This window comes from Apis laboriosa, unplaced genomic scaffold (genome assembly GCF_014066325.1).
Source record: "Apis laboriosa isolate Shangri-la unplaced genomic scaffold, ASM1406632v1 scaffold40_cov151, whole genome shotgun sequence".
Lineage (NCBI taxonomy): Eukaryota > Metazoa > Arthropoda > Insecta > Hymenoptera > Apidae > Apis > Apis laboriosa.
In genome coordinates, this window is record NW_025223180.1 from 5,446,292 (window position 1) to 5,460,267 (window position 13,976).

At 40.7% G+C, this 13,976-nt stretch overlaps 1 long non-coding RNA gene across 2 annotated transcripts in view; it reads right to left on the minus strand.

Annotated features, from left to right (window-relative positions):
• The window catches only part of LOC122715878, a 28,989-nt gene extending 26,889 nt beyond the window's left edge, over positions 1-2,100 (minus strand). Inside the window, exons 1-2 of one of the 2 annotated variants that reach the window (XR_006346918.1) lie at positions 1,999-2,100; positions 1,090-1,778 (exon numbers count right to left, since the gene is read on the minus strand). This is a non-coding gene — a long non-coding RNA (uncharacterized LOC122715878). Of the gene's footprint in view, positions 1-1,089; positions 1,779-1,972 lie in introns of both variants that reach the window. The other variant, XR_006346917.1, reaches the window with a different exon arrangement.
• Positions 2,101-13,976: the final 11,876 nt, after the last annotated feature.

Consider the following 13,976-nt stretch of genomic DNA (forward strand, 5'->3'; position numbering starts at 1 on the left):
AACCCTTCGAAGCGGACACGGGCAAGTCGCCCTGCGGGAGATTCGCAATCCTTCAAAGTGGCAGAGAGGGAACGACTAATCAACGCGGCCATTGTCCGAATCACGGATCCCGGAAATTATTGTTACTCGTGGCGACGTATTTATTCGGTCTCTTGGACCGAAGGGATGAGTATTGTTGTGTGAAAAAAGTTTATGGGGGTTGCAAAGATCTCGACGTTACGCTGTTGCAATTGCGGAAAAATGGATGATCTCGCGCGTGTGATGAAAGTAAAATTAGAAAGTCAGAAATGATCGAGGAATTGTTGCGGAACCCGTTTTTGATTCGTTGTTTAATCGAGTGATATTCTGTATTGTGTGCAAGTATGGATATTGGATGAAAAAAAAAGTTTTGGATCTGTTCCCGTTTTACACAATATTGTTTCACAACAGTTGTGAATAGAGAATTATGTTATGTTCTTTTTTTCGTGTCCATTCTCAATCATTTATTGGACATTTTGACGCGAGGGAAGTTTCAAACTTTAAAAACTCACTTTAAAAATGGAAATAAGGACTTATCGATTCAATAAGTACTGTTCATCCTACTTTCTCCTTTAAAATTGGTGAAAATAAAACTGTCCCTATTTCTATTGCTTCTATCCCTCGATCGTAAGCCTATAATTTTCAAGTAAGAGAAAACGATGAAATCGCGAACGACGTTTCCTTCGAGATCCTTCGAAGTATCGCCAGGATTTTCGTTATCGAGATAGCGTGCCAAGGATGGCAACAATGGTGGCCATCCTTGCCGTCCCTTCTTTTTTTCCACGCGTCTGCGCGACGCGACAAAAGCAACAAAATCTCCTCTTTGGAAAACAAAGAGAGGTTGAATATGAACCGTTGCGCCACGCTCGCCTATAGGCTCATTGTTCCACAGTCGCGGCACAACAATCTAGAAATTGTACTTTCGCGAAAAAAATAAGAAAAAAGGGAAAGAGAGGGGCAAGGGAGGAGAAGGAATAAAAATAGGAAAAGAACAAGTAAGAGCTAAAAAAAAAAAAAAAAAAAAAAAAAAAAAAAAAAAAGAAAAAAAGAGCGAACGTGAAAATAACTCACCTGAAAAAACGATGAAGAATATCACGGGGCGCAGGATACATCGAGTGTAGGCGTAATTACTCTTTAAAGAGGCTGCCCATCGACTGGAAAAAGCGAGGTCCTCAAACCGTGACGTTTGTTATCGGAATGGTAGCGACGGTAGGGCACAGGACAACGCGAACCACGACAATACCGTCGCAAAACTCGCTCTCTTCTTTTCCACGCGTCTGTGCAGCACGACAAAAGCGGCACAACCCCCTTCTTCACGGCCGCAAAGCGTGCGGAGGAAAGTTATTCTCTCTGTCTCTCCGTGTCTAGCCGTCTTTTTCTTTGCTTCGATGAGAATCGGGATCCGTCGACGTAACAATTTCTATGATAAATGGTTCGTTATGCGTCTATCTGATTGATCCTTTCGCGATCTAAGGCCTGAAGTTATGAATTGCCTGTTCTTGAAATCGATAGAATCTTTGTTGTAAATCTTAGTTACGCAGCTCTCTTCCTTAATTAATTTAAAATAGAATTTCAAATAATTAAATAATCGATACAGATGTTTTATATCGAATTGATTGCTGCGACTCGATAAAAAATCTTTTATTTTCACGCGTCTCATTGGCTTCTCGTCCCGCGTGAACAACAACAATAATCAAATATTAAAATATATTGTTGAACGAACGATACTTTTAATCTTATAGTTTCGATAATCGAATAAACTGAAATAAAAAAAAAAACAATATTATTATAGTCGAAAAATCGGGAAATGTTGCGCATGGAAGGATTAATTACATTTCGCGCATTGCTTTTAGCAACTAAATGTTTCAAAACATGTTACGACTAAAAAAAAAAAAAAAAAAAAAAAAGAAAAAAAAATTCGATTTAAAATATCATATTTTCATTAAATACGCACGAGGCATATTCCAATTTCCAACAAACCTGTTTCAAATCTCTCGTGTGCACGCGTGCAATTTTTGCCCTGTATGCGAATCGATAAATTCGTCAACTGTCCCCAGGCACTTCGTTTCGCTGGATTTCTTCTCCTAGTGGACAAAAATTAGTTGCCAGGTCAGAAACGAACGAGGGATGCACGAACGTTTACGAACGTTTGCTCATCTCGGTGGTGATTGCAGGAAAAAAATTCACGAAAAGGAAAATGTGTTTGCCAGGCCGTTTTGAGCGCGCTCGTAAAATCGTCGCACGACCGAATGCAATCAGGCTGGATTAAACGTTGATACTTTCTAGCTACGAGCCAATTCTCTCTCTCTCTCTCTCTCTCTCTCTATGTTCACCCTCTTCTTTTCTCTCTCCCTCTTATTCTTCTCTCCACTCTTCTTTCTCGCTGCGGTAAATCTAACGCTACGGCAAGCGAACTGGGTCAACGAGGGTCGCCGACATTTAAACAACGATTCGATTGCGAACGAGATTTTTGAATTGGATATCTCGCGAGGTCGCCCGAAATAACGTCGGGTTTGAATACGCGTTTTCATGCTCGTTAAGATCGATGTTGCAACCTTTGAAAATTTACCACCTATCTTCTATTCTCCTTTTACTATTTCCAGCAATCTATAAAAGAATAAACGAGCTTTATAAATGTTCCACGCGTATTAGATACTCGATTAGAAGAAGAGATCGAACGTTCGAATAATTTTTATATACACGAGTCACTGTGTAACTCGTAGATTGAAACGAACATAGAACAATAAAAAAAAAAAAGAGACAAAAGAAAAGAACGAGTAATATTTAGAAAATTCGCGATAGACGAACGGAATACGCGAGACGCGTTGGCGTGAACGTTGAAAGGTTAAAAGTACGGGACGATTATAGAAGAAGTTAGCCGGGTCCAGAAGGAAGAAAGAAGCAACTAAAAATAGCCGCCGGTGCCACATTACGGATCGATTGTTTGAGAAACTGTTGGACGCCGCGTTGAAATTTCCGCTAAAGTTGGAGCAACCGCTCGATCAACGTCACTCGTCACAGAGAGCGAGAGAAATAGAAAGAGCGAGAAGGGAAGAGAAGAGGGTTTTAACTTCTCTCTCAAAGAGGGGTGGCGCGCGATTACGATCATTTACAAAAAGGCCGTCGCCGGCGCCAACGTGGATGGAAACAGCGAAATCGCTTCTTTGTTTCACAAGTCTGGCCACCGCCACCGATCCCGTACCCCTACCTCCCTCCCCCTCCCTCCCCTTTAATGCCTTTACGACGTTTCCCATCGAAATCAAACGTTCCCCGCGATCGAGAGTCGGATGATGCAAGATGAAAGACGATGGGGGTGGTCGGGAAGTCTGACAGAAAAGGCGGGGGAGGGGTTAAAGCAGGTATAGGTAATGTACCAAAATTGCTTTACCGCCGGTCCATTTACGGAGATGAAAAGCACTCTCTGCCAAGTACACCGGTGGCTCCAGCCAGGGTTCACGACAGCCCAGAAGCGTCGTATCCCGCCTCTGCCCTTCTGATGTTGGGTACCGGCGACGTCCAACCCCTCTCAATTTCAGTTTGAAGCCAACCCTTTCACCAATTTGCCGACATCGCCCGCTAGAACTTTCGGCCTAGCATTGTCGCTGACGTCGATACTGTGTAACTCCTCTTCAATCAACCTAATCACAAACAAATGCGCCCGCTTACCCCGCCTGCATGATTCATGATCCGGTGCCTCGCATTAAATTCTTCTCTCTCGCGCTTAGTAATAAGAATTTCGAACGAGTGTCAAGTTTAATTTTCTTCCGGCTGGCCCATGCACGAGGGTCAACGTGTACAATTGATCGTAGAGAAATATCTAGTTGTACAAGTAATATAAGAGGAAATGAGAAATTGAATATCGAAATAATAAGATTTATTGCAATGTAAACTTTTGTTGTTTTCGACAAAGTCGTGAGATTATTTTCTTCTTAAGAATTTTTTTTCTAAATTTCGCAGCAAATTTGTAAGAACGACAACACACGAGTGAAAGCGCCGCTTGGCTTGATCCTTAAACAATGATTCCACTGGCGTTTAAATAATGATCGTACGTCGAACGTGCCGAGGGTGATTCGTGGGATCAGGTGCGCTAAAGAAAACTACCCTCAGAAATGGATTGAACCGAATTTCGGAGGGCCTCGAGGTCGATTAGGGTGAAGCCAAACGGGAGATACGAGAGATCTCTCGAGGAGAAGCGGCCGAGGCCATCGACGTCGATTTACCGAACGTCGATTCTATTGCTTGGTCATTTTCCTCGATTTTCTTCCCACTTGACGCGTGTCTACCACGGTGAAACAACATTTGACTTTGTATGTTAAACATTTTCCACAAAACTCTTCCGTATCATCGGTTACGACGAATATTATATACGTCAAATTTTAAAATATTTGGATAACTCATCGAATGAAAATCGAAAAATTCACGAGACGAGGAATTTTTGAAAAATTGTTTCTTTCTTTCTTTCTNTTTTTTTTTTTTTTTTTTTTTTTTTTTTAAATATTCAGAGAGATTACAACATTTGAATAGCGCGATCTACGTACATTTCATATATAATCAGTTTTCAAATTTACAGCGACCGCGTGATGTAAAAGTTGGGACCACGAAACGACCAACTTAACTTTCGCTGTGCGCGTGGCCGCCTATAATTCACGGACTTTTAGGCGGAAAATGGTCGCAACTTCGGTCGGACGATTTGTAAATCGGGCACAACTCGACGTTGAACCGCGTTTCCCGTTTGTCGGCGCGAAAACGATCCCAAAAAACGTGTTTTTAGCGCTCCGCCGGACGAGGTTGCTGAATGCACCCCGAACAGAATTGTTCCGTGCAAAAGATTTGTACGCGAAGCGTATTTTTTTCCTTTTTTTTCCTTTCTTCTTTTTTTTCGTTTTTTTCTTTCTTTTTTTTTTTTTTTTTTTTTTTTTGTTTTGGAAATTAATGGAAACTGGAATTGACAGGTGTCCAATCGTTGTATTTCCATCGCGAACCACTATGCCAGTACCTTTATCGTTATCACAGGTGTTGTGTTTCAATTTTTCTTTTTATGTTTTTTCCATGTTTTTCTCCCTTTCTTTTTTTTTTAAATACATATATATATATATANTTATATTTTTATTTATACATTTTTTTGAAAGCGTGAAACGTTAAAAAAAAAAAAAAAGGAAAAACAAAAAAATGAATGCACAGTATCGATCGGTCTCCGCATTTTTTTTTTTTTTTTCCACCGATTCGACCGCCGATCATTTATTGATGAGCGCTTTTAATTCGGGCACAGAAACCCTGTGCATACAAGCGTCGACGTAATCGAGGATCGATACGCAACACCGACGTGTTTCCCATCTAAATTCCCGCGAGTCCTTGATCCTGTCGGCGCCCGACAACAGTTTCGAAACACCACTATAACTGATAGACTTTTTATTTAATTACGAGCCGAGCACGCATCTGTGTACTCCTTCTTGTTAGCCCGTTGCCTGGAAAGTATCGGCGCCATGGGGATTCACCCTTACGTTGTTCCCGACTAATCGGACGTGAGACAATCGACAACTTGCCGCTACGCTTTGTTTTTTTTCTTTTTTTTTTTTTTTTTTCTCTCTTTCTTTTTCATCTTCCTCCCTTATGTCGCGTTGAGACAGCGTTGAGACAAGTATTAATTTGCTTTTATGATTCGAGAGGGAAACACCTGGTTTCCTCATCTTGGTTAATTGATTCTTTCTCTATATTTTTTTTTATTTTATAATTCGTATAAATTTTAATATAAGATGGTATTAGAGAAGAATTTATATACGAAATTTTATATCATTATCTCGAATTACACGAATATCTTCAACATATCTGTGTTAATATATTCAATGAAACAGTTTTGGAGAGTCGATTCAAGGGATTAAAACAAATGTAAAAATTAATATAAATGATTGGCTAATTTATTAAGTTGCAAGCGATTTAGCTTTGCCTTGAAGATAAATTTGTCTCGCTCTATCTTCATCTGGCCTAATCGCTTGATGAAATAAATTTCAATCGACGATTTTTGTATACACCAATTTTTATACTTATCCCTTCGATTCTTAGATTATTAAAGATCTATTATTAAAGAATAATCATAATACGAGATAGCTACAACAAAATAGAATGTTCGCAATAAGATTTCAAAAAGAAAGAGAGATAATGCCAAATAATAAGAGATTTGAGATTTATAGAAACGCAACTAGTTGCAACAAGATTCTTCGTCTGTCGTTTGAGAATTACCATGTTTGGAAATGCACGTTTGTAAGTGGTGGAATGTGTTCGTAAATGAACGAATAATTCGTGCATCTCTGATCCTGGTGTTGGGGCAGAGAGGCTGAATGAAAGGATCGCTGTTATTCCGTGAAATTCAACGTCACTTCGAATATACCAATAGCAACCAGCCGACCGCGGACCATCAAATTTAATTTCATAAATGGCTATCGTTGGTAACCAGCGCGGTCATGTTTGGTAGTGGGCGACTACATGCAAACAATTGTGTTGAATTATTTGCTCGTATTCTTTCGGCGGGCCGCGATCGATCGACTTTTTGTTTTTTTTTTTTTTTCACGTTAGAAATATTCCATATATACGGATATTTCTTTATCAATACGAATTTGGAAAAAGTGAATTCGTTCAATACGGATTGTATTCGAATATTAAAAATTTTAATTATTCGTAATTATTTTTTTTTTCAAGAATAAAGATCGATTATTATATTGTTATATTAATATTGAACATTGCAAATTTAAAATTGATCTCTCAATATTCGGATATTTTTAAATGCTATAACGAATCTGGGTGTTCATTGTTCCTTGTCGATTTTTGTTTGTATTCAGAATGTTATATAATATTTGATTCTCTTTCAATAGGTATAAATTTTCTTTAATAAATATCTACCATTGTCTACAATCTGTGATTGTATTATTAATGAGCCATTCGTATTTAATTAAACTGTAGTTCAAATTTAATCTCGCGATTAAAATTGAAGAATTGTTTTCAATCATTTCTTATTTTTATTATTAAAATACCGTAAGCTCTCTATTGAAAATAAAGATATGAAAATCCTCTATACAAATGAGAAATATTATTTTTACAAAAATAATTAAGAATTTGTCAGAAAGTTGGAATTATTATTTTCTATTCCATGCCAAAACAATTTAAACCCATTTATCATCCATTTCAATCGAACCTAAAGTGATAAAAATTGAACAAGATTGAAGTATAGATACAATAAACTTCAAAGTATCCCAAAAATCTTACGAAATAAATTTACCGAAAACCAAGATACGAAGATCCTTTCTCCAAACTAAGTGTCGTTTGATTCAAAAATAAAAAAAAAAAAAAAACGAAAACCGCCGTCCAAATAGCCGGCACGCTACTTTCTATCCCACGGGAGGCCAATTCGAGAAAAAAAAAAAACACCGTCGTGTCGCGCGATCGCGTTGGCGGAAGCGAGAGAGAGTTGGGGGAGGAGCGAGCGAAGCTGATCACCGGCTATGAAATTTAATTTCATAAATGGCAATCGGTGGTACACGAATTCATAGTCTGTTTGCTCGTACGCCGTGTGTACAAACAGCGGCGGTATCCGTAATACGTATTACCCGCGGCTATCCCGGCCCGTGGCCGCCTCGCGCGCGCACCGCCGCCGCCGCCGCGATTGCGCGCGGCGATCGAAATCACGAGGCAGCGCGTGTGGCCTCGTCTTCCCGTCCATCGCTCGATAATTACTTACGCGCGGCAATTAGATAATGGACGAGAGGGATGAGAGGTGAGAGGCGTGCGTATGTGCGTGTGCCGGCCGCGCAAAGGGAGGAGGAGGAGGAAGAGGAGGAGGGAGGAGAGAGGGAAGAGGAGGGAGGGAGGGAAGAGAAAAGGGAGCGCGCGACCGCGATCAATCGTCACGTCAAACGAATCGAATGGTGGGCGCGCGATCGTCGACGTGTCTGGCATTTTTATTCGCCGCGGATGGAAAAAGCCGCGGTCCCGGTTTTTCCCGACGACGACAACGACGGCGATGACGACGCACGCAAACCTCATAAAACGGATAAAAGCCGGCTCCGTCCATGCGTGCTATCGAATGAACCGAATTCTTTTACGTCCCACCGAGCCCGGGGATCGTACTGACTAAGGCCGAACCAAGATTTCTACCCGGATACCGAGCGGGGGAGTTGGACGAACAACCACCACAGGCAGCTTCTTTTATGCTCTGTAACTTTCTGGAAGAGAATTATGTAAAAGCGTTATCGTTTTATTTGAAAGGAGCGAGGGGTGTGTTTGACAAATGTGTGATCATTGTAATCGTATCGATCGTCGACGTCCGGTTACAGGTTTATTATTTTTTTTTTTTTTCGACGAGTCACTGATTGATATCGTAACGAGTTACTTATACGAATATCGTTCTTGGTTTGGCTTGGTTCTACAGTGGGTGTTACGAGTGATCAATAGAGATAGAGGGTGAAAATTCATCGAATATAGTGCCGCTTGTTTTTTTTTTTTTTTATCGGAACCTGGAGGATATTTTTTTTTTTTTTTTTTTTTTTCAGGGAGGGGAAAAATGGTAGTAAAATACCACGATTTGAAGTATGACGGACAGTTTCGACAAGCGATTAAAATTCGCGATGGCTCGATAACAGAGCCGGTCAACGATCGACGAAACGTTTCGCCCCTCCAACCCCTATCTATCCGGTTCCGCTCTGTGATTATTTGAATGAACTGAAAATGACTAACGCGCGGGGGCGCCCCCGAGCGCGCCGCGTCGAAAAGGTGGCCGGGTAGTGTAAACGAATAAAGGAATTTCTCGATTGACCGGTGAAAAGCACTTCGGTATATAATAGTACCGATGAAAATTGCCGGTTTCGTTTGACTTATGAAGCATTAAACCGAGTTTAGAGGCTTTTGCCTAGGCATCCAGCGTTTTTTTTTTCTAAAAATAAAACCGGTAAATAGGCCTGCGCCTCGTCCCTCGGCAAGAGTTTCCCGGTAACGTTTTCCTTTAATGAGACCATTCACCATTACTACCCCCGCTCTTTCCTTCTCTCTCTCTCTCTCTCTCTCTCTCTCTCTCTCTCATTTCATCCCCTTCCATCTCGCGAGCGTTTCAAGCGCAAAAAACTACGAGCTTCGTGTATGTACGTGTCAATGTTCCACGCCTGTACATAAAGGACGGGTCTCGTGTCTCGTCGCGCCAAAGGAGGAGGAATAAAAATATTAAATCGCGTACCAGAGTGGAAGAGTAACGTGAACTAACGGGGTCTATTAAAGGAGAATCAACCTGCAGAAAATTGCGGGCAGAAGAGGGTGGCTGCTGTCGTAACTAAAATTATTGAGGCTTAGCGACGAGCCGTTCCTTCTTCTTTTCTGATCGCTCGTCGAAAAAAAAGGCCATATTTCGCGTCCAATCTTTTTCCACTTTGGAGATAAACACAACGTCGATCAAGACCGTTTCACGAATTGGATGGAACACGTTTGAACGTTTGATAACGTAAGATTTCTTCTTCTCCGAGAGGAACTTTTCGCGCGAGGAAAGAAAGAGCGCGAGGCACATCGAGGTAGAAAAGAAGAACGTAACGCGCACACGTAGAGATTCGTCGAATGCGCTCAAATATTTATCGCACTCGAATCGTATTGTGAATCGATAAAACGAATGCGCGGTGAATACGAATTATTAGATAACAGAAATGAATAATAAAATCATCATCATTATCATCATTATTATTATTTTGATTTTTTGATGAATAAGATTCTGGTGAAGGTTTTCGATCACATACGAATCTATTTATTTATTTCATGACCATCGATAACGTCATTATATGTAAAATTAATTGATTTGATGCTTGAAAGCGTGAACGTTGATAGTTTTAAATAAACGAGGAGTTTAATTACCATCTCGAAATTGTTCATCTCTATCAAATCGATTCGAATGTCAAATTTCGTTCGAGATCGTTCCCCGTAATTAAAAATCCACTGAAAGAAAAGAGATACAAGAAGCAAGATTATACGAGAGAAGGAAAATGAAAAAACGACGAGGTGGTGCGTGCTACACATCCCATACCTTCGTGTTACAGGCACCACGGGTACGAATGGTAATTTCAATCTGTAAGGATTATCCGGATAACCGAGGTAATCGATATTTATATCGAAGCGAGGGAGGGAGGCGTGGGAGGATCGGCGGAGAAAGGATCCACCGACAGAAGTGGCGTTCGAGAAACGGGCTTAAGCCGTGGATATTGTGATTCCCGAACCTTTGCGGAAATACTTAAATGCCGGATGTATTGTAACCTTCTTCTCCGCTGGATGTTTGAAATATCGATCGTCGTCTGTCGGCCGGTTTAATCGCGAGACGAGTTTGGCCGTATTTATCATTACGACGTAGGAAAGGAAGTGAAAAAAATTTGAATCCATTCTTTAGTTCCCTCCTCCCCCTCCTCTTGTTGTTAATAAACATCGAGGAATACGTATTTCCGTTAAACACACCGCTGTCCAATTTACGATCCGTTTCCGCTCCACCCGATAGACATTCTTATTTTGTTTGTGTAGTCTATGCCTCGCAGAGCTATTGTTTGCTTGGTTACGTGATATTTGCACAGAATCATGGACTCCAATTATATGGGGAAGAGGAAGAACGAAATACGCGAATGAACGTTAGGGTCACGGATGCCCGGAGGCTTGTTATTTCACTGAAAACCGTTGTATCTCAAGATCTTCGATCGTTAGATAGTCCTGCAGGATTAACCTCCCTCCCTCCCTCCCTCACTCCCGCTTCAAAACTTTGAAACAATATTTGTGAAACGAACCTTAATAAACGATCGAATCATTCTGCTCGAACATTCCCCGACGCACACTTGACATATTCCATTTCGTTTCTCACCTCATCCTTTCCCTTCATTTCTTATTTTATACGCGCACTAAATCATCGAAAGGGAAATTTTCCAAGATTCTAGCCGAAAATTAATTTCTCGACACTTACACCTCCCACAACTAAAAATTTAACAGTATTCGATATACTGCATACTGAATTATTCTTATCCACCATGTGAACGCTTATCATACATTTCTATATATTCTTCGTTCTCGATTCTAAATTTCACAAGAATCACCAGTGAACATTTCCATATTCACGAATAAACGGCGCATAAGAGAGTATTCAGATTTAAATCACGCCCAACGCGGGCAAAGGAGCAACGTGGATATCGATCGACGAGAAATCAGAAAGAAAATCGGGTCGAAAAAAGAGAAGACAAAAGGAGTAGGATGACTTTATGGCGCGGTTCGAACGTAAAAATCTATCAACAGACCCTTCTCCTGAGAAGAGCGACACAGAGAAGGGATGAAGTGGCGCGGGGCGGGTTGAAGGGAGCCGCGGGCGAGACAGCACGGCCACCCCTCCGCAACAAGCGGTATTGACGAAATTGATTGCGGAGGGTGTATAACCGAGCTTCGCTTCGTATGCGGGGTGGCGCGAAGGGGGAAGAACGAGGAGGGTGGCGGCTCGCCCCACGCCTCACCCTCTACCCGCCGCTAAAACGCAAAAGGGTGAGAAAACATTGTTACTAGCAGTTACTCTTGCGCGGCTCCCTCCACCACCCTCCGCCGCTTCGCAACCCGCCGCCGCCGATTCCACCCTCCTACAGACAGTCTTCCCGTGCCACGCACGTGTTACACAGCCCCCGGGGATGAGCGGCAGAATTGAACGGATGTAGGAATCAAGGAGGAGAGAGGAACGAGAAGGATTCGAACCCTTAAGGGCACCGAGTCACTCTGAGTCGCGAGTCGAGAGACGGATCGTTTCTTTCTCACCTGCAAACCCCTCCCAGAATTTTTCTTTCTCTTTCTTCTTCCTTTTTTTTTTTTTTTTTTNTTTTACGATCATGTGAGAATATCTTCGGGTTACGGGGATAGATACGGAATATAGCAAAGTGATGCGGAGACTCGAGGCAAACGGTTTCTTCACGGTCGTGGAGGGGAATTATGGTACGTTTGAAGGTCAAAGGGTTGGAATAGTCCGAGGTGAAAGGATCTTGTTGCTCGTATGGAATGATGGAAATTGATAAAAATGGAGAAAAATCGAAATATTTAATCGATTAATTCGACGATTCGGTTCTTTGGTGTACAATTCTGGATTCGAAGATTCGAATATGTGCTCAATTCTATAATTTTGATTATTGTAGGATTATATAAAAATTAATATATCGATTTATTTATAATTATATTGATACGTACCTGAATAATTGAAAAAACAAATGACAACTTCATCTTTTAATTTGAATCAAATATCTAATTTCCGATCCGAAAATCCGAAAACGCGAGGTGAATTTAATCGTTCGTTATAGTTTGCAGGTATTATTCGATTTTCATCGGGAATATTTTGGCGCGTTTATTCCAAACAACTATTCATCGTGCTCGATCGAATTAACGTAGTGCATCATTAATGAGCAATAATTGAAAAATAAGGCGTGCAGGTTTTGTCCAAGTCCGCGTACCTTCAATTACCGTGAAATCACATTTTTCCACCGCTTAATCGTCCGGATCGGTACAATTAGGTCGTGGTGAATACCAGTGACCCATTAAATTTCCGATATACAAGCAACATTGATGCGGAAAACGGTCCGTTTAATTCATTTCACCGCTGACCTCGTCGAAAACCTACCTCTCTCTCACCCCTATATTTATAATATATATAGTTAGTTATAGTTTATTCGACCAATAAATCAAATATCGGTATCTAAACGATGCTCTATAATTTTCCTCTGTCGTCTTTACCTTTCCATCCATTTTGTTCTATCATGTATCCTTTTATCAAGTTCGTGTAGAATTCTGAAAATTCTTGGTACCTGCTATCGAAAAAATTTTCTACAATTCTTGTTCTCTTAAATTAAATTAATCATTATATATTTATATTTGTATAGCAGAATTTATATTCCTCCCATCTAACTATTTTAAATTATTATTGGAAATACAAAATAATGATAGACAAACAATTTTTCAAAAATTGAAACTCGAAATATTTTTAAATTGGAGCTATATTACACGATAGCTTGTTCGTGTAATTTTCTTGAAGAATTTAGAGATTTAACGTTTTCCTCTTACATTTTTATCTTAATCATAAATAATAAACGACTATATATTGCCGACTATATACACAGAATCAGATTCTCGACGCGACTCAGATTATCGAAGCACTTTATTTCCAGACTTTTCTTCGTCCCTACCAAGAGAAGAAAGAACAAATTAAGGCGCATCCCTCGATAAAAATAAAGCGAAAATTGTCCACGATTGCCATCGGATAATCCTCGGCGAAAGGGGTGGGGTGAGAAGCGATTGGCGTTATTTGTCAACGCGCGCCAATCTCGGCGGAACCAAGCAACACAATCATTATCGACGTAAACGTCTCTCCCTTCCTTCCTCCCTTCCTCCAAAGAGGATGAAGAAAAGAAAGACAAATTTAGCGGGTTATTTCTTTCTCCACCGTCGCTCATTCTCCCCCGCCTCCGCGGGAAAGAGAACGAATCGAAGAGGGAGCGAAGTCGTGGCGATAATAAAAATTGCGACGACGATCAAAACCTCCGCCTCGAGTGATACAGAAGCAAATTAGTCTCGTTACTCTCGATTCCGTGTGTAATCCGAACCCGAGCGACCCTTCAGCCATCGAAAAGTTATTTCAGAATTCAAGCCGTTCTATCAAGATTCTCTAATCTACTCTCACACCACTCCCCTCTCTTCGTTACAATTTCATTACGAAATTACCATGGATCTGGAAATGGAAGCCGAGAGCGATGATGACAGAGAGTGGGTAGATTGCTTCCGGTTTGTACTAACTAGGATGTTAATGGTGAATATCTTTAAAGGATTGATTTTGGAGATTAAAACGAAAAGCATTTGATATAGAAAAATATCTGTAGAGATCTTGTTTGTTAGATTACGAGCAATTGAAGTTTAAATTATGATGAGACAAGATGGTGGTG